At 38.3% G+C, this 21,173-nt stretch overlaps 1 protein-coding gene across 1 annotated transcript in view; it reads left to right on the forward strand.

Moving 5' to 3' along the window:
- The window catches only part of LOC144821566 (ATP-dependent RNA helicase homolog DQX1-like), a 306,705-nt gene extending 285,777 nt beyond the window's left edge, over positions 1-20,928 (forward strand). The window contains exon 14 of the mRNA XM_078678753.1: positions 20,620-20,928. The gene's annotated coding sequence lies outside the window, so the exon portion shown is untranslated. The remainder of the gene's footprint in view (positions 1-20,619) is intronic.
- The last annotated feature ends 245 nt before the right edge of the window (positions 20,929-21,173 follow it).

A 21,173-nucleotide genomic window follows, 5' to 3' on the forward strand; every position in this document is an offset into this window, starting at 1 on the left:
CCAGTGCACACCAGCCTGCTCAGAGCAAGGGGACCCCAGAGACATGCCCGACTGCAGCTCTCCGGGGGACCCACCTTCCAGTCCATGGCGCTGCTCGAACCTACAGTGAAGCGTATATTTGTAAGTGCAATGAAAATGTTTGCCTTTGTTTATTTGAATTCTGTTTGTTTGCACGGCTAAAAGTAACATTGCCTTTTTGTATTTTGATGCAAAAATGCGATGTACAATCAAATGGTTTATGTTTGTAATGTATGTAATTGGTATTTTGAATTTTATCAGGTACTTGTTATAAATACAGCTGTTTACATCCTTACCTGGAACTCTTGTTTGGAATTACAATAAGACGCTGAGGAGAAGTGATGAATGTGAGGTGTTTGGTCGCCATTCAAATGGTTACCGGTAAAATTAACAATGTTGGTTTTATTTGCTACTGTAATTAAGTCTCAAGTAATGTGCCCCTTTAGTACTCGACTTACCAAGAGCATATCTCCACAAAGGACACAGGATGTCTGGCCTTCATTGACTTCTTTAGCCTACTCGGGCTACAATACCATCCGTATTCATACACAATGTTACCCAAGAAGTGAGGCTGCCATCTTAGCTCGACCTATAAACGTGGTACCATTTTAAAGCACAATGCTTCCACATTCCCTGAAGCGAGAAATCATCGGCTGGCGTATCTCTGTTTTGACGTCCCATCTGTGTTTTATACCTCTTGTCTTTCAAAACTATTACAAAACTAATGAACCTTCTTAAAAAATACATCCTTTTAATAATATATTGTGTCACAGATTAACTTTCTAAATCAAGCTTTCAACAGATACAGGATTGTTGAGGATATATTTACTGACAACACCTTCAAGTAATCTTACGAGAGGAAGGGAACTGCTGGTAACTACCAGGGATGGAAAAAACAAAGTTTGAACCTCAGGAGAGCTCTCCTTCTCTCACCTCGCCGCCGCAGCCTGGACGCCATCCCCCTCCTCACCGTCCCCTCCTTGAACCACTTCAAGAAGGAGCTCTAGGCCTGGCTCTTCGACTGAGACGAGCAGCACAGCGCCTGGATACCCTCCGGGGTGATAAGTTGTGCTCTAAAAGTACTGATTGATTGATTGAGAACCTCAACTACAACATTCTGTTCCAGATGATCACAAATCCTAGAAATAAAAAAGCATGTCAAACGTAACTTAATTTTGCAGCAGAATGTACAAACATGAAGTCACAAAACCCAAACGGTGGTGTACCCATAAAATAAACCCAGGATGAGACAACCCACAGAAGAAGCAGACTCAAGCAGGTCAAGGCATGGAGAAAGAAGACTACACTCAGCCTTCAAGATAATCTTTCATCCAACCAGGGGGCTGCCTGGACCCGCACCTCCTCTCCAACTGAATGTTTTTCTCCACAGAACTACACCTGCGATTTGTACCTTCTACACTCACGCAGTCTGGCACCAGAGCCACCTTGGTTACTTTCCAGAAGCAATCAATCACAAAACCCTTTACAAGTATTTTACACAACCTCTTTCTGATGCACTCAGACTGTAAAACAATCCTTGAAATGAAATGCCATTTATAAAGCACCTGTCTAAACCAACAGTGTGTCCCCATGCTAGGATCGTAGCCTCATAGCGAGAAGGAGCGAGACCAGAGGGATACGGACAGAGAGTAAAGACATTACAGCTGGGATTCAGACGCAGATAACCAGGTTTTTAATTGTTTGCGAAAGGTATGTTCCTCGGCTTCGGATCGCAGCCTTAGGGGCGGGGTGTTCCATATTTTTGCTGCAAGATCGCTAAATGAGCGAGCACCCATTCATGCTTTATACATTTTGGGAGCCTTGGCCCTTGAGAGTACCACTCGATCTGACGTTGCGAGAGGGAATGTAGGAAGTGAACATTTAATACCCCAATTTGTGCTAGACACACATTTTTCAACATTCCCTTTCTCCATCCAGAACCTAGTCGATAACCGCATTCTTAACGCTCACTTCTCGTAATGGGGATCACTCGTTATTTTTACTTGGCATCATGTGATAGGCCCTCAACATTTATTCCCCCTTATTCTTTATTAGCCCCATACGCAAAGCCAAGTGTGGTCCCTGTTCCACTAAAATGTTATTCTTGAGAAAGTATGAAGGCGTCTACACATGCCTAATCTGATGACATTAAGTCTAAACATTTTTATTTAGAGCATTGTCTTTCAAACAGCAAAAAATTAAATATGTGTTTTATTAAAAGCCAATAAAATTAATTAAAATGTCTTTAAAAAATCATTAGCAGATAATACAAAGCTCTCTATGCATAGGTCACATCTAAATGCCTCATACCCATTAAAACCTCAGCCGCTGGTCTTCGATCTAAACTTCCATACTTGAGAATTGGCCTTAAAACATTTTGCGTTAACCGTACCCTCATGCAATCTAAACAAGCGTTGGCAAAGCCAGTAGGTTTCATCTATGAGAGATCTATTGGCTTTGTCAATGTTTTTTTTTTTTTTTAAAAGGTTGCACAGCAGTGCAAGCTGCTGTGCTACTTAGGGTAAAGTTAAAAAAAAAAAAGCAATATGATGTGCCAGACTGCATTATAGCGCTTATTTTCAACTTAAACCTGTGTAGGTTCAAACAAGTTAAAATTGTTATTTTCCCTAAACTTAATATACAGTTTGTATTCTTGAACAGAAAGATGCATGTTACCGTCAGCAGTATGTCAAAGTGTAGCAAGCTTGGAGAAGCTCTGGTATTACAACCAGAGCTGCTGATTGGTTGGGGAGCCAGGATCGATTCTCACCACCTCCTCAACATCCTGTGATTCTTGGCAAGTCACTTAATCTCCTTGTGCCTATAAAATTACTGTGTCCTTGTGTAATGTAACTAGAACTCATGTAAGGTGCTCAAAGTCCTTCTAGTCGACTTAGCGCTATGTAAAACAAGCTATGATTAGCGACAGGGTGGGGAAGGGGCATGCAGTGACGGGAGCGAGGTGGTGGGAAGATGGACCAGTAGCGAATGGGGAAGGGGTAAGCAGCGACGGAACTGAAGTGGTGTTAGGGACGGGTAAGCAACGAACAGAATGCGGACGCTGGAAAGTAAAAACATATATATAAAGTATGTTACAAGTGTGCAGCCAGTGGAAGGACACTTGCCACCGGAAACAGTTCATGGCCCAAGCTTCACCTCGAGGACGAAGACGTGAAGCCAAGCTGGAGGCAGGGTGAGGCACTGACCAACAGGAAGAAAGGAAACAAGAGAGACGTGGGAGCCAACCAATGGTAAGTAAAGGTAAGTGATGATCTGTGTGTATTAGAAATGGGGTTACCTGGACGTGCCGCAGAACATAATTCAGTCCCCTCCAGCATGGTAATGTGCTTTTGCGATTGGCAAATGTTTTCTTTCTGCTTCATCACTGGATGTGACACAAAAGCCATTATCTACAACTTGCCATCTCTTTGACGAATGAGAACAACCCCAGCCTCACAGGACTGACATTTTTTACAAATGCGGGATTCGAATTTTGTCTCGAAAGGTGTTCTAGCAGGAGCATCTGCAGGGCTTTTCAAGAGATGTACACATTATTTTTTACATTCGCTGCACCAAACAATTTTTTTTTTATCATGAGGCCTCATCCGTTTGGTATTTTCAGAAAACATTGGAATATTCGTGAATAATATTCCACCGACTCCAAAAAGAATGTGACTTTATACTGGTCCTTGTGAGTATCCACAATTGTAGCCAGCTTTTGTTTTCGCTCTATCATTCTTGCTTATGTAATGCCGCAGATAACCCACACACTCCGTTCCAAATACACATTTTTCTTTAGTGGTAGTCAACCTACATATTACTAATAGAGGCGGTGCTTGATCGTGGTCCAAACGGAGTTGAACTAAATGCCACAGTATCGTCTTGAAATAAAAACAAGCATTGGCATAGCCAATAGGTCTCACCTTTGGGACATAAGTGTTTAACCATGCAACAGTTGATGTTGCACCAAGGATATTGTGCTGCATAATTAAATACTTGTAAGGTCCCAAAGGCGAGACCTATTGGCTATGCCAATGCTTGTTGACCTAGTGGATGGATTTGCTGTTGGAAAGAAGAGACATTTCTGTTTTGGTTAGATGACCACATCAAGATCATTATGGGAAGAGGAACATATCAAACCCTGGGAGACAGTGATACTTTTAGGTCTTGGGGTTTTCATTTATGATGCTGAAAGAAAGATACCTTCCCATCCTTGGTAAAAAAAAAAAAAAAGGTAAGGGGCTTATGAGTAATATTTATATCAAAGTCCCACAGTGAAGTGAATCACTGCAAACGGTCTGCTGAGGAACTAAGTTGAAGGCAGCAGATAACCACGTTGGATCACTAGCAACACTTGAGCCAGGTCAGGTTATAACCATTGATTGTGTCACTGGCGGTCTTTCGCTACTTCCAGACAGTACAGTTTATAATACCTTGGAGATGTCAAGGCTTTAAATAGAGTGTATAGCCACTGGAGAAACAGCACTTTGTAAAAGGGTCAGTCTCAGCAACTTCTCAAATAGGAAGCGCCACAGGTGGCAATTGTCTGATCAGATAGCGATAGGTCCTATTTGCAATTATCCTGTTAGGTTGGTGGTTTTCTGCCCGATTCAAGCAGTGTTGTCACTTTGGCAGGACTGCTGGTACTGCCAGAGTGGGAGCGCCGTCAGGGTTACCATCTGCCTTAAGATTAGACATTCGTGTGTTTGAATCTCTCGCTCAAAGAGGTTCCGGCCTGTGAACATTTACAGCGATAAAGATGCGTGCACACGAACCAGGGTCTGGGGAGTTCAGCGTTCACATTCGTTATTTTATTCTGCTGAGATATGTAATCAAGTTTTCAGATTTAAATCGACGATGAAAAAAGTGGCAGATGAAAACTGACTTGGAACGGGGACAACCTCCTTAGGTTTCAGCAGTGTAGGGGAGAAAGGCCCTGTCCCTAAGCAACACGGCATCTTGTCACCTTCAAGGGCCAAGTTGCACTAAATGCTATATGTGTGTTGCCAGCTAAGGCCTAAAGAATTGAAACCAGCGTGCACCTCGCTCCTCACGTACTGAAAACCGTGACTTGAAGAAACGGTTCACAACATCTCTTTCCTTCTTTCATTTAGTTGCTTCCCTGTGAAATGGAGCCAAAAAATAACCAGCGCGCGCCTCACGCTGAAAGTTTAAAAAATAAAACGAGATGGGAGTGGAGGAGGTAGCAGGGGGAGGGGAGAGAAGAGGGGGCCTGTGGCTGTTTCCCTTGCGGGAGCAAGCAGGAACCATATGTTAAAGCTCGCTCCCGCCAAACAAGCACGCATTGCATTCAAAGCAATGCAATGCGTGCACGTTTTTGACTGAAAAACAAAATCCATTGCTAAAGGTCTATTTCCTAATCAGCGCATGCGTGCTGCACAGGCGAGACCTAAAAATGTAGGTACATCTTTGACTAACTTGAGCAGCACATGCTGGAAACCTGTGATGCCAATGCTAAACCGAAGCACATTCATTTGGAACAAAAAGCGCCCACCATTGGATAGAGCAATGTCAAGGATTTGTGTTCCTCGTGCGCTGCAATGAACTTGTCTGCTGCTGACGATCAAGGGTTGAAAAGATTATCTCACACTTCGTCAGCATCTCACCAGTGCTAGGCAGAGGCTGCGGATCGACCCACTTCATGCGTTTCCTAAAGCCACCATAATAACATCCTCACATCCTAGAACAAAAGAGCGGAAGGAGAACACTGTCTGCACCTCCAAATGTTGTTGTTACTCTCTTCTGAAGAATAAGAAAAATCCTGAGACATGCCCAGAGATACACAGCTCTGGCTGCACCAACAGTGGTGAATACTCAAGACTTTCAACTGAAGTGAGTGTCATCATGCATCGCTTTTACCATCTGCACGAATTGTGTGTTGGCATGCCAAACAGTGTGCCTCCCCCCTTCTTCCTTGTTGGCATGCCAAGGAGTGTGCCTTCCCCCCCTTCTTTTGTGATAGTTTTTTTTAGTTGTTGAGCTGACAAGCTCCAAGGTGCAGTTGCATTCTGGGAGTTCCACAGGAACCAGAGAAGACTGTGAGCTGCATTGCAGCACCCCCACAGTACACTTGTTACTCTCTACTGAAGAAGGGCAAACATCCTGAAATACGTGCCTAGACATTCACATTACTGGCTGCAACAACAATGATAAATACTAAAGACTTTCAACTGAAGTGAGTGTTGTCGTGCACTGCATTTACCACAATGCATCTGGGCTAATTGTGTGCTGTTATGGCAAGTGCTCACTCAACACGATTTCATATCCTATTACTTGATCAGAATGAGTGGGGTCCAATTCCATCATTAAAGCCTCTCTTCCCACAACCAGTTCTGGCTGCAACCCAGCAGACAAGAAATCTATCCAAAAACAAACACTAAATCCTTTTTTCTTCGGTTCTAGATTAGTTTAAAAATGTCCTAGAATATCTATTGGTTTGTCATCATAACCTTTGAACAGATCTAGTATATTTTCACCAATTAAAATGTGTCATGCGGCTGAATGATCAATAGTTTGCACCTCTTTCCCCCTATTATAATGCTTCAGTATACAAAGCTATTAAAAATCTATTCTTCATCTTCTTTTCATGATACTTGTACCAGGATGACCTTCTGAGCCCCCCATCATATTGCTTCAGTAGACTTTCTTTTTCTGATTCTCTTACTTCACAGATCTGTAGGTTGAACTTTTCAGAAACATTCCCACACTGAACTGCCAGTATTCAAACCTGTCCTGTATATTTCTTAGCACTGTTCCCAATTTTCCATTATTCATTAGAGCATACTGTCCTTTATTGTTACAGTTCCTGAAAAACTAACCATTTCAAGGTGCATTGCCAATGCAAGTTAGCCGACTAGACGCGCTCCGAAACGGCGCCCACCGGCATTGCCAAAATCCTGGGCCTGCAAGGACTAAACTAACATCCCACTCCCAAACAGTGAGCAGCACGCAGCACCCTGATTTGTGGGGGGTGCTAAGACGACGCCATATGAACTGAGATCTTACTGTTAATCTAGATCTGCTCTGGTATATATGTAAGACGCGCATGCTCCTAAGCGCTGGAGACCTGTTTCTCAGTTTGGTGATGATGGAGCGAGATAGAAAACAAAATTTTGTTTAATCTCGTGAAGTCACATTTCCATAACATGAATAATAATATTAATGATTTGTGATATGTCGTACTAATACAACTTAGATTAAACTTTACACATGGGGGGACTAACATGTGTGCTCATAAACGTGCATAAATGTTGCATCTTTTTGTTCGTGCAAAATAATAAAATAAAATATTGTTTTCGTTTTTGTCATTACTAACTGCTGCAAACTTAAAAGAAGCATGTGCTTATTTTGCTTTTCCTTGTCTGTGTGATGTCATTTCTACTATTCTAGGTGCAATTGAGTCTCATGGAATAACGGAGACTGGTAGATATAAACGCTGCTTTATTTGTTTGCAATGGCTAGGTAACATTGGACTAATAAGGGTTGGTTAATTAATTAGTGAACCAAGGGGTGGATACAGAATCTACATTATTTCTTACATTAATACTTTTCTTGTGTTTGTTTTATATTAGAAATCATAAGTTGCCTGCTTTTGGGCCTAGTCACTTGAGTCGCAGAGAAAGAGCTGACTTGTAATTCTGCAAAAGTCACGAGACGCCCATTCTGAATTAAAGCGTTTATTAAAGCTGCATTCACAAAGCAAAAACTGATGAGCTGCCATCATTCTGTCGGACATGGCCAAGGTCGAAAGTGAACATTTTGTCAGCCTTAACTTGGCATCCGCGGAAGTCTAATGAAAGTCAATGGACGCTGCGAGAATGACTTAATACATTTGTTGCAATATGAGGAAGCTTCTGGCTTCACGTGGAAGAGACAATGGTCTTTATGAAACTTGATGTAATGGAACTTTTTGAAAAGTGGGTGACATGTCACTTGTCACTCTCAGCCAATGGGACGTCGAAGATTTCTGAAAACTTTCCTTTGCTAGTTTAGTTAGCGTAGAAAGCTATAAAAAGTCATGCCCTTAGGGATGGGCTGGCTACTGCTTTCTGACTTTCCGATGAGGGTGAAGTGCTGCTGGACTTTGCGTGGAGCACGTAAGAATCCTCAAAGAACTTTACTTTATTTTCTATCTATTTAGCTCAGTTAGGGAATTAGGTTTTAGAAATGCTAAACTTTATATATTCACTTTAAATTTGATTCATTTGCTTAAATTGTATTTTCTCATAATTCTTTATAATCATGCTTGCTTTATTGCAAATAAAATTCATTTATAAAACCATTTATTTATATACCATAATTTAGTAAATAAAATCTTACTTTTGACAAACAAGCTGGTCTTGGTTATTCAGGAGTGTAGGTTACTATTAGCTAGATCACGTCGCCAATGGTGGTCATTTAAATGGTTATGCTTTATTCTAATGACAATATTCTTTTCTCAGATGTATAAAAATGTATATAGTTTGTAGATAATGTGTATATAGATTTAAACTGACCACCTGATTCAGTAGGCCCAAAATATGTCAGGTTTATAAATGGGTCCATATTTAGTATAGAATTTTGTTTATAGGTTATGAAGTTGGGTAGCGTTGTTTATGATATATTTTCTATAGGCCGCTGGATCAATTCTCTGGTAGCAGAAATTGATGGTTGCTAAGGGGTAACCAAGGTAATATGTTGGTTGCTAAGGGTTACTAGCGTTGTTATGGTATGGAAATAGGATCGATGTTTTAACACATGTTGAGTTCGTTTTTCGTGCTATCTGTAAGCTATACCGGTATAGATTGTGTGGCGAGAAATTAGTCACGCAAGCCATCTGTTCTGTTTGTAGTGATATCGCCGAGTATCACAAGAGGTATCGCCGTGTACCATAGTGTTGTCGCCGAGCAGCACAGTTTTAGGGCTAGGTCTGAATCTTGTATAGTGAGGGTTTTCTAAGAAATTAGAGCAGCATGAGAATAGGGACAAAGCGCCTTCCATAAAACTCACTGTGATGAGAGTATTAGTTATATCCGAGCTTGAGTGAAGGGTAAATTAGCGTCGGTGCATGATTATCTATAAACAGGTTAGAGTCCTGTACGGGTACATGTTTCATATCTATAAACAGGTGAGAGCCCTGTACGGATAACGTCGTTATTTTGCTAACGGTACATGATCTCTATAAACAGGTGAGAGTCCTGTACGGATTTCATGTGTGTTTGAAATTAGGGAAATTTCAGTGTGAAAGTGCGAGTTTGAATTGTATTTTATGTTCAAGTGGAACTCTTAGAACTTTCACTTCGCGGTGGGTTCAGAGCAAAGCGAGTTCATAATTATACGTGTTAGAAGGGTGGGGTAAGGTTACTCTATTGACAATTGAATATTATCCTTAGTGTGAATAGCGCCGTCTATTCCGAAGTGTGGATACTTGAATGCATGTAAACTATCCTAAATAGTGAAACGAACAGATGTTGTCTTTATAGTCATCGTTAAGAATTAATTTACACCGAAAAGTGTTCTTAAAATGGCGCTGTGAAAAGATTTTGTGAAGGAGGGGTAAGCGCCAGGAGTGAGAAACGAGAAACCGCAGCTGCTGTGTACGTCACAGAGCCGCGCTGGGATTGGATGACCTACGTCACAAGCTATATTCTGATTGGCTCTTGAGTCTCTGACAGCCTGTGAGCTGATTGGTCGTTCGGAAAAACCCCAAAATTATTGGTTGAGCAGAAAAGTGACGTAGCTCAACTGTCATTGGCTTGTTGGTGTGTTTCGCGCACGGATTGGTTGTTTCTCGGAACATCCCGGAAATATTTTACAAACGATTTTGTGAATTAATTTTAACTCTTAAAAATGAGTTATCATTTTAAACATGTTGAGAAAAAGTCAACATTATTTCAGAAATTTAAGAATTTATTTTCACCTGACAAGAAAATCGAAACGCGAGGTGGTAAACTACTTCATAAGTATAAAACACCTGCAGCGTATATGGAAGGTGAATATGGATATCATACTGTCTTATGGTTCGATAGTTGGAAACGCTATACTAAAAACGACGGTGTTTTAACTTGGCCTGATGATGGTTCATTTAATGTAAGAGTCTTAAGAAACTTACGAGAGAAAATGAATGCTCTTGTTCCAAAACCGAGACCGACTCAATTTGAAGCTTTAGTTGCGTGGGAAGACGAGATGTATCAGTTACAAAGAGAAGCTAGTGGAATTAAAAGACCTTCTAAAAATCCATCTTGGAAAAGAGAAACTCATGAAGATAGATTGCGAATGTGGAGACAGGGAAACATGAGTGAAGGATTGTATTTAATTCATGAAATGGTAATGGGTACTCCTACAGGGAAATCTATGGAAAGTGAATCTGAGGATGCAGTTATGGAAGAAATATATACAACTGCTAGAAAGAATCAGCCTAATCAGCCTTTGAGACCTCCTAGATCATGGTCTACTCCAGTGGTTTCTACTGAAACTTCACCGAGTGCACCTCCAATTAGTGAAGCTCCTAAACTTTATCCAAATAATTGTGAAATCATTGAAACTCCTAAAAGACCAGAATTCGAGAATACTCGAAATGAAGGTAGACATTTTACAATGACTCCAAGAGCAAGAGAACCTCCAAAAGATTATACAAGAAAGGCAAGAAATGTTGAAGATGTTGATTATAATGAATATTTAAGATCTAAAGAAGAATTAATAAAAAGAATGACAAAAGGCATGGAAGCTGTGACAGTTCCAGTAACAATTGGTCCTGTTCAGCCTGTATTTGACCGAAAGGAAACAAACAAAACTGGTTTAACTATTCCTTTAAATACAGAAATTCAAAAGGCTGCTGAAAAATTTTATTCAGACTTATCTGAAATAAACTCTTCTAAATCGAGAATGCCTGATTTAACCTTTAATGAGGATTTATCTCCAAAAACACCAATGGGTGCTGTATCAGATATAGGGAGTCCTGAAGTCAGGGTAACCACACCAAAACTTGATGTGGCCAAATTAAAAGCGAATATCGAAGAATTAATAATTGGAACAATTGGTTCAGATAGTTTAAATTACTATCGAGATGATGAACTACTGTTCATTTGCAAAAGCATTCAGTGGAAAACAAAAAACAAATATGATCAACTAGAGGATCTAGCAGCAGAACTTGAAATCGATGTGAGTAAACAAAAGAATTTTGCGAAACATTACAGATTAGACTTTTCAGAAAGTGACATTGAGAGTTTAAACTCAATGGGAAGAATAGTTCACATTAAAGATTTAATTGTCTATATCAAAAAGCTAGGAGAACTGAATAAATGGAGAGTAAAATGGACGAAAAAGAAGGAAGATGAAAGACTGGATAAATTGTCAAAACAATTTCCAATGAGAGAAATTGCAGGTGGAGGATATGTTCATGTCCCTTGGTCAAGACAGGACATTCTATTATTTACAAATGACTTTCCAAAATTGAGGGAAAAACCAGTTGAGTGGTACAGGCAAGTCGATAGATTTATTAAAGTGTCAAAAGTTCTGTGGATTGATTTAGATGGATTTTTTGACATTGTCGTTCCATCTGATCTTTGGACAGAATGCAAAATATCAATTAGTTGGCCAAAAACAGAACCTGAGAGAATTAAAGAAACAGGTGCTCCAAATCCACTTGTAATGGATTTTTATGAAAAGGTAATTGTTTGGATGAAAAACAAAATTCCACCCAAAGAAGTCGATTGGGTTAAAATAGAAAGAACAGAACAGGAAACAAAAGAATCAGTTCATTCCTTTTATGAAAGACTACTATTAATCTTTAAACAATACAGTGGTTATGAAAAATTAGATGAAAAAGACATGAGTCATTTTGTCTATAGATTTGTTTATGGACTAAAACCTGAAATTGGAGAGATGATCAGAAATAGTATTGTCGGATGGCAATCACTATCTGTAGATGATATTCTAAGAAAAGCAAAGTATTGCAGCGATGAAATAGAAGTAAAACAGAAGAAGCTGAAGGAGAAAGCCATGTGGGCTCAGGTAAAGGTGGCTGAGCAACAGATTGCCAGCATGGGAAATAAGAACACTAATTTTGTACAAACTGGAAATACAAACCAGATACAAGGAAAGTTTAAAGGTAATAATTTCCAAAAGAAATTTAGCCCAAAGATAGAGGAGCTGAAACAAAGATTACCTTGTTTTAATTGTGGCGAAATTGGACATTGGAGAGACGAGTGTCCTCATCCTCCTAAAAACTCAAAGAATCCCTTATTAAATCCACAGATGCAGAATGGTGTTGACCTGCAGCGACAGCTACAGATGCAACAGGGGTTAAACGAATTTAATATTCAGCGACAGTTACAACAACAGCAACAACAACAGGTGAATAATCGTCAAGACCAATTGCCACAACCACCTTTTCCAAATTGTGGGGGAGTTCAAAAATATAATCCAAACGTGGGATTTCAGGGAAGTGAACAGGTAATAAAACCACAAAAACAGCAAAAGCAGCAAAGGGTTCAAATGCAAAATGCTTCACAACAATTTTTATTAACAGAAAGTCAAGACAGCGATTCTGATGAATATTGCTGACGGTGCCCGAGAGAGGAGGAAGAGTGTGTTGTTGGAGCCACTCTTGAGGTTGACCAGTCTGGTCCTTTTGTAAACGGGAAAGTTAATGATGTAGACATCACTTTTCTAGTGGACACTGGTGCTACCCGTTCTACTGTTAGATCAGTGGAAATTGAAAACCTACCTCTCTCTGGGGATACCATCCAAGTTGTCGGAGTAAGTAATCAACAAATTAAAACAGACTTAACTGATCCAGTACCAGTTGAAATTGGAAATTACAGAGATAAACACAGATTTGTGGTTTGTAATAGTAGTCCAGTAAATCTATTGGGCAGAGACATCCTATGTAAAATGAATTGTAGAATATATTGTTCTCCTGATGGAGTTGAGTTACAAACAATGGAGGAAGATGGTTTGTACAGAATGACAATGATGATGATGGAAGCAGAAGAAACAAAATTGTTTCCTGCATTTGAAGAAAAAGATTTACCTGAAGAACTAAAAGAAACAGTGAAATCTGAAATATGGGATTTTACTGGTAATGAGATGGGTCTGATGAAAAACGTAGATCCAGTAAAAATTACATTGAAACAGGGAATAGAATTTCCAAACACTCCACAGTATAAAATGAAAACAGAAACGATTGAAGGTATTACACCTATAATTGAAAAATTAATCAAGCAAGGTGTATTAAAAGAAATGGAGAGTAGCTCTTGTAATTCACCAATTATGGGAGTTAAAAAGTCTAACGGAACATTTAGAATCGTACAAGATTTGAGAAAGGTTAATCAAATTGTCGTTCCATGTTGTCCTGTGGTTCCAAATCCAGCAGTAATTCTATTTCAGATTCCACATGATGCTGAATGGTATACAGTCATTGACCTTTGCAATGCATTCTTTACTGTTCCATTACACCCAGACAGTTATGAAATATTTGCTTTCAGATTCCAAGGTAAGACCCTCGGATGGTCAAGAATCCCTCAGGGCTATACAGAAAGTCCTTCAATTTTTAATGAACTGTTAAAAAGATCATTAGAAGACCTAGATTTACCAGGTAGGTCTACGTTAGTGCAGTATATTGATGATTTGTTAATAGCTGCAAAGACAAGAGAAAACTGTGTAACAGACACAATAATCCTGTTAAATCGCCTTGCAGAAGAAGGACATAAAGTGTCCCCAGCAAAACTACAGTTTTGCAAACAAGAAGTAAAATATCTTGGTCACAGAGTTGCAAAAGGAAAAAGACAAGTAACAATAGAGAGAATAAAAATGATTCAAGCAATGTTACCACCTAGAACACAAAGACAGGTCAGAATGTTCTTGGGAATGGTAGGTTACTGTCGACAATGGATAAGTGGATTTTCAGTAATTGCAAAACCACTACAAAGACTGACAAAATCAGATGTAAAAGATCCAATTATTCTCAATGATGCTGAGATGGAATCTTTTGAGAACCTGAAAAAGAGCTTATGTCAAGCTCCAGCTTTAGGTATGCCAAATTATGAGAAAGATTTTGAACTGTATTGCAGTGAGAGAGAAGGATGTGCATTATCTGTGTTAATTCAAAGACATGGAAATTTAAAGAAACCTATTGCATACTTCTCTGCAGTTCTTGATCCAATTGCAAAAGCATTACCAGGTTGTTTGAAAGCAGTTGCAGCTACAAGTATCAGTCTCGAACAAAGTGAAGGAATCATTATGGGATTTCCTGTAAAAGTTTTTGTGCCTCATTCAGTTGAAATATTACTGACAAGAGGTAAGACTCAACATTTAACAAGTAGCAGATTGACAAAGTATGAGAAAATCATACTAGGAGCAGATAATGTTTCGATTTCAAGATGTTTAAATCTGAATCCTTCTACATTACTGCCTGATTCTGAAATTGTTGATGACATTGAAACAGAACATGAATGTTTAGATGTCATGGAATTCTGCACTAAACCAAGAAAAGACATCAAAGACAGACCTTTGTCTGAATCGGATTTTGTCTACTTTGTAGATGGGTCATGTTTAAGATCCGAAGGAGGTGTCTTAAAAGCTTCATATTCAGTTTGTACAGTCGTAGATATTGAATAAGCATCATGTCTTGAAGGAGTTCGTTCAGCACAAGTGGCTGAATTGATTGCTTTAATTCGTGCATGTGAAATATCAAAGGATATAAGAGTTACCATCATTACTGATAGTCAGTATGGGTACGGAGTTGTGCATGATTATGGACAACTCTGGTCACAGAGAGGATACATGACATCAGCAGGATCACCAATTAAAAATGCAGTTTTCATTAGGAGATTAATTGAAGCAATACAATTGCCAAAAGAAATCGCCATTGTTAAATGTGCAGCGCACACTAGAGGAACTGATTATATTTCCAAAGGAAATGCCTTCGCAGATGAAACAGCAAAATACTGCGCAAGAAAAAATTATTCATACAATCGGAATAGAAGTAAAGAAACTGATTCAAATTCATTAATGCTAACAACTGTTGTAGAAACATGGCATGAGATTAGAGATTTACAAAATGAAGCAGAAGATGAAGAAAAAGACTTATGGTTAAGATCAGATTGTAGACCACGTGAAGAAGATGGAGTGTGGATTTACAAAGATGGCAGAGTAGTCTTACCAAATTGTTTGATTGCTGACATGGCCAGATTATATCATGGTCCAGCACATCTAGGAAGAGATTCTATGGTTAGACTTTTCAGAGAAACATGGTTCAATACCAAGTTTAGAACCATTGCAGAATCTTTTTGTCAAAGGTGTTTGTCATGCCAACAAATGAATCCAAACAGAAAATCAGTGGTGGGGACAGGAATAATTGGTCGAGAAGGTGGTCCCTTTACCAGGTTACAAATGGATTTCATTGAAATGCCCTTACACAATTGTCTGAAATATGTGCTTGTAATTGTATGTTTATTCTCAAGATGGGTAGAGGCTTTCCCTACACGACATTGTGATTCAATTACAGTGGCAAAACTAATGCTCAGAGAAATCATCCCAAGGTACTGTTTTCCAGTCACTATTGAGAGTGATGGAGGAAGCCATTTTGATAACAAACTGATGAAGTTAATTTGCGAAGCTTTGAGCATTGAGCAGAAAATACACTGTGCATACAGACCAGAGGCATCAGGAGTAGTTGAGCAAATAAATGGGACAATCAAAAACAGAATTGGAAAAATGTGTCTTGAAACAGGTATAAAGTGGACTGATGCTCTTCCACTTGTTTTGATGTCATTAAGAAGTACACCAGATAAAAAGACAGGTTTGAGTCCTCATGAAATTTTAATGGGAAGAGTTATGAGACAAGCTTTTGTACCTGTAGGTAAACTGTTGAGCATAAATGACAGTGCTATTTTGGATTACTGTAAAAGGTTATCTGATATGGTAACTTCTGTGTCTAATCAGGTGGGAACTGAAGCTCAATCAAACGAAAAGGTTTTGACACATGATCTGAGACCTGGAGACTGGGTCAGAACAAAAGTACATCGGAGAAGGAATTGTCTAGCTCCTAGATGGCAGAAACCTAGGCAGATAATTTTGATCACTACTAATGCTGTAAAGTGCAGAGGATTGAAACGTTGGATACATCCTAGTCATACTATTCCAGTACCAACTCCTGAGAGTTCTGATGTTGAAAGTGATACCACAGATGATTCTGATTCTGAAGCAGAAGGCAAAACAGAAGGTGAAATAATTCCAGATTCTGAAGATCGACAAGAAAGTCGACATCTGGAAACTGTGCCAGTGAATGGAAATCTGACAAGAAAAGACTTGGAAATAATTGAAATAGATTCTGAAGGTGAAGAGAATCTGTTAAAGGGAAAGATAACTGAGGATTCGGTTGTCTGCATCGAAGACAAAGAAGCTGAACAAAAAGAAGTTTCAGACCAGGAGAGTATCGAAAGGCAGAGAACAAACTCTGAAGTAAGGAACAAAAATCCGAAATCTGGGAAGTTAGAGGTAATTGAGGAAGAAGAGGAGAACGAATTACCGAGTACCAGTGATGGAAGACAAAGTGAAGTTCCTGAAGGAGTGAAATTGCCGAATAGAGAAGTTCCTGAGTCAATTGAAATTTCAGACTACGAAACTGAAGAAAGTGACGTGGAAGGTGAAAGTGAAAACAGAAAGAAAAGGACTTGGAAGTCAGAATCAAATAATTCTGAACCTAAGAAGAAATACGTGAGAAAAACAGACTACTGGCCAGGTGGAAGATTGAGAGTCAGATTGATCAAGAAACCAAAAGAACAAGTTGAAGAAATCAGTAGTCAAAAGAGTCCTGGAAAAGAAGTTGGAGTTGGAAGAAAAATCGAAGTGATATCGAGAAAAGGGAAGAGAATAATAAGACCAAACCAAAAATATAAGTCTCCTGAGTGGACTTACTTAGTAATTCCACCTGTTATTGACATATATGATAGTAGTGAAGAAGAAAACGAAATCCAAGAAATTAGTGACAATGATTGAAGTACAGAAATATTAAATTGGCAAAAGGCTGAAGAAAAATTTGTTAGTTGACACAAGGTCGAAGAAAAACTGTTTAGTTGAAGAAAAATTATGTATGACATAAGGTCGAAGAAATATTGTTTAGGGTTTTAAAAATAAAAAATATTTTAAAAGGGGGGTGTAAATAAATAGAATTTTAAAATTTATTTTTATTTTTTAGAGGCTAAAACTAACCAAAAATGCCTTACGTTAAGGAGAGCACTTCAAAGTGTTCTGTTTTTAAAAGATGCTGTAAGATGACTCTGGTGTGTCTGCTCATTTTAGTTCTGCTCTGGTTGGTACTAGCTGTGATTATCCCTTTAGAGATGAATAGAGAATTACATAAAGTTAACTTAACAAGCAAAGCTCTAGTTAGCCAAACTAAACATAGTGCATCTGCAAAAGTTATTGATCATCAGCCTAACATTCATCAAGATAAATCAATAGGTGATTTTTCAAGTAATACATTCACAAAGCTATTGAGTGAATATGTTAAGGTAATGGATGCTAAAGACTGTTATGTCTGTGTTAAGTTACCTGCTTCTGTTTCTGAGGGAGTAACATATAATATGCTTCCTCTCACTTATGCTGTAACATGTAGTGTATTAACTAGTTTATTTTATCAAACTGGACGTTTAGAATATTACTATTCAAATTATGATGAGATCTTTGCAAATATTAAGATTGATAATGTTTTAAATAAGCATAAGAAAGCAAAACAAATAAGAGAATTTTTCCTTGTTACTAATGAACTCACTTACGAGTATGCTTACAAGAATAATCTAACATGTAAATTAAGTGCTGAAGGAAAGAAATTTTTGAACATGGTTGAGGAGAGAAGAGCAATTTATAAGAGGAATGAATTAGTTAAGCAGACTAAGTCAGCTTTCTGGCAAAAAGAGGATGAGAAATTAAATGGCAAAATGCTTGAAAATATTGCAATTCACATAGACAAACCAGTTAGTGGAAAACTTTGCATTAGAAGAGATAATACACTTTTTGATAATTATTTTGTAGGTGCAAGTAACTGTGAAGATACTTATCAGATTCTGGGAGGTTGGGGATTTAAAGGTGGAAAAGATCCTATCTTTCCTGGGATTTATTTTGTTTGTGGTGACAAAGGCTACTACAACCTTCCAGACCATTGGTATGGAACTTGTTATGTGGGAATTGTTTTTCCTAAAGTATTTCATGTTGACAGAGATTCAGAAGGATTGTTTAAAATTCATAATTATGTAAATAGAGTTAAAAGAGAAACTTTTACTGAAGTTCTGGGAGATATTTTTCAAGCTGTAATACCTTTTGTTGGTATAACCCTAAATGCAGGAAGAATCAGAAAATTGTCTACTATAGTTGATAGATTATCAACTGACACTGCTGATGGATTTCAATTAGTGAATGTTGAAGTTATTGCAATTAGATCTATGGTAATACAAGACCGCCTTGCTTTAGACATACTCCTAGCAAAGGAGGGAGGAGTCTGTGGCATTTTACATGTGCAACATTGTTGTACATATATTCCGGATGAAAGTAAGAATATTGAAATGTATATTAAGAATATTACACAAATGCATTCAGAGATAATTCCTTTAGAAGAAGATGATTTTACAGGGAAACTTTCAAAAAGGTTTCAAGCAATTAAAAACTGGTTTCATAATATCGGAAGTTCAATTCTTGGCAAGATTCTGGCACCTTTGATTATAATAGTATTCATTTTTATTTTGACCAAAATAGGTTGTTTGTTACATAAAAGAAAGAAACAGTTGAAAGAAAAGAAAAGAATTTATAAACTCAGAAAAGAAGAAGAAAGGGAGATCGAATTACAGGAGTAACATAGAGAGCGTTATGTTCATTCCAAAGATTATGCAGAAACAGACTTTTAGGTTTACTGATACAAATGAATTTGAATCGATTTCTTAGAAATTTAAATTATCAAAATTTTGAGTGCTGGTGTGGTGATTTGTTAATCACCAGATGAGGGAGTTGATGGAGCGAGATAGAAAACAAAATTTTGTTTAATCTCGTGAAGTCACATTTCCATAACATGAATAATAATATTAATGATTTGTGATATGTCGTACTAATACAACTTAGATTAAACTTTACACATGGGGGGACTAACATGTGTGCTCATAAACGTGCATAAATGTTGCATCTTTTTGTTCGTGCAAAATAATAAAATAAAATATTGTTTTCGTTTTTGTCATTACTAACTGCTGCAAACTTAAAAGAAGCATGTGCTTATTTTGCTTTTCCTTGTCTGTGTGATGTCATTTCTACTATTCTAGGTGCAATTGAGTCTCATGGAATAACGGAGACTGGTAGATATAAACGCTGCTTTATTTGTTTGCAATGGCTAGGTAACATTGGACTAATAAGGGTTGGTTAATTAATTAGTGAACCAAGGGGTGGATACAGAATCTACATTATTTCTTACATTAATACTTTTCTTGTGTTTGTTTTATATTAGAAATCATAAGTTGCCTGCTTTTGGGCCTAGTCACTTGAGTCGCAGAGAAAGAGCTGACTTGTAATTCTGCAAAAGTCACGAGACGCCCATTCTGAATTAAAGCGTTTATTAAAGCTGCATTCACAAAGCAAAAACTGATGAGCTGCCATCATTCTGTCGGACATGGCCAAGGTCGAAAGTGAACATTTTGTCAGCCTTAACTTGGCATCCGCGGAAGTCTAATGAAAGTCAATGGACGCTGCGAGAATGACTTAATACATTTGTTGCAATATGAGGAAGCTTCTGGCTTCACGTGGAAGAGACAATGGTCTTTATGAAACTTGATGTAATGGAACTTTTTGAAAAGTGGGTGACATGTCACTTGTCACTCTCAGCCAATGGGACGTCGAAGATTTCTGAAAACTTTCCTTTGCTAGTTTAGTTAGCGTAGAAAGGTATAAAAAGTCATGCCCTTAGGGATGGGCTGGCTACTGCTTTCTGACTTTCCGATGAGGGTGAAGTGCTGCTGGACTTTGCGTGGAGCACGTAAGAATCCTCAAAGAACTTTACTTTATTTTCTATCTATTTAGCTCAGTTAGGGAATTAGGTTTTAGAAATGCTAAACTTTATATATTCACTTTAAATTTGATTCATTTGCTTAAATTGTATTTTCTCATAATTCTTTATAATCATGCTTGCTTTATTGCAAATAAAATTCATTTATAAAACCATTTATTTATATACCATAATTTAGTAAATAAAATCTTACTTTTGACAAACAAGCTGGTCTTGGTTATTCAGGAGTGTAGGTTACTATTAGCTAGATCACGTCGCCATTGGTGGTCATTTAAATGGTTATGCTTTATTCTAATGACAATATTCTTTTCTCAGATGTATAAAAATGTATATAGTTTGTAGATAATGTGTATATAGATTTAAACTGACCACCTGATTCAGTAGGCCCAAAATATGTCAGGTTTATAAATGGGTCCATATTTAGTATAGAATTTTGTTTATAGGTTATGAAGTTGGGTAGCGTTGTTTATGATATATTTTCTATAGGCCGCTGGATCAGTGACACCAGCACCTGATAAAGCCATTTGCTACAGGGTCATTAGCACACACAAGCCCAGTGCACACATGCCTGCTCAGAGCAAGGGGACCCCAGAGACATGCCTGACTGCAGCTCTCCGGGGATCCCACCTTCCAGTCCATGGCGCTGCTCGAACCTACAGTGAAGCGTATATTTGTAAGTGCAATGAAAATGTTTGCCTTTGTTTATTTGAATTCTGTTTGTTTGCACGGCTAAAAGTAACATTGCCTTTTTGTATTTTGATGCAAAAATGCGATGTACAATCAAATGGTTTATGTTTGTAATGTATGTAATTGGTATTTTGAATTTTATCAGGTACTTGTTATAAATACAGCTGTTTACATCCTTACCTGGAACTCTTGTTTGGAATTACAATAAGACGCTGAGGAGAAGTGATGATTGTGAGGTGTCCGGTCGCCATTCAAAGGGTTACGGCTAACATTAACAATGTTGGTTTTATTTGCCACTGTAATTGAGTCTCATGCAATGTGCCCCTTTAGTACTCGACTTACCGAGAGCATATCTCCACAAAGGACACAGGATGTCTGGCCTTCATTGACTTCTTTAGCCTACTTGGGCTACAATACCATCCGT

This window comes from Lissotriton helveticus, chromosome 2_2, assembly GCF_964261635.1.
Source record: "Lissotriton helveticus chromosome 2_2, aLisHel1.1, whole genome shotgun sequence".
Taxonomy (NCBI): Eukaryota; Metazoa; Chordata; class Amphibia; order Caudata; family Salamandridae; genus Lissotriton; species Lissotriton helveticus.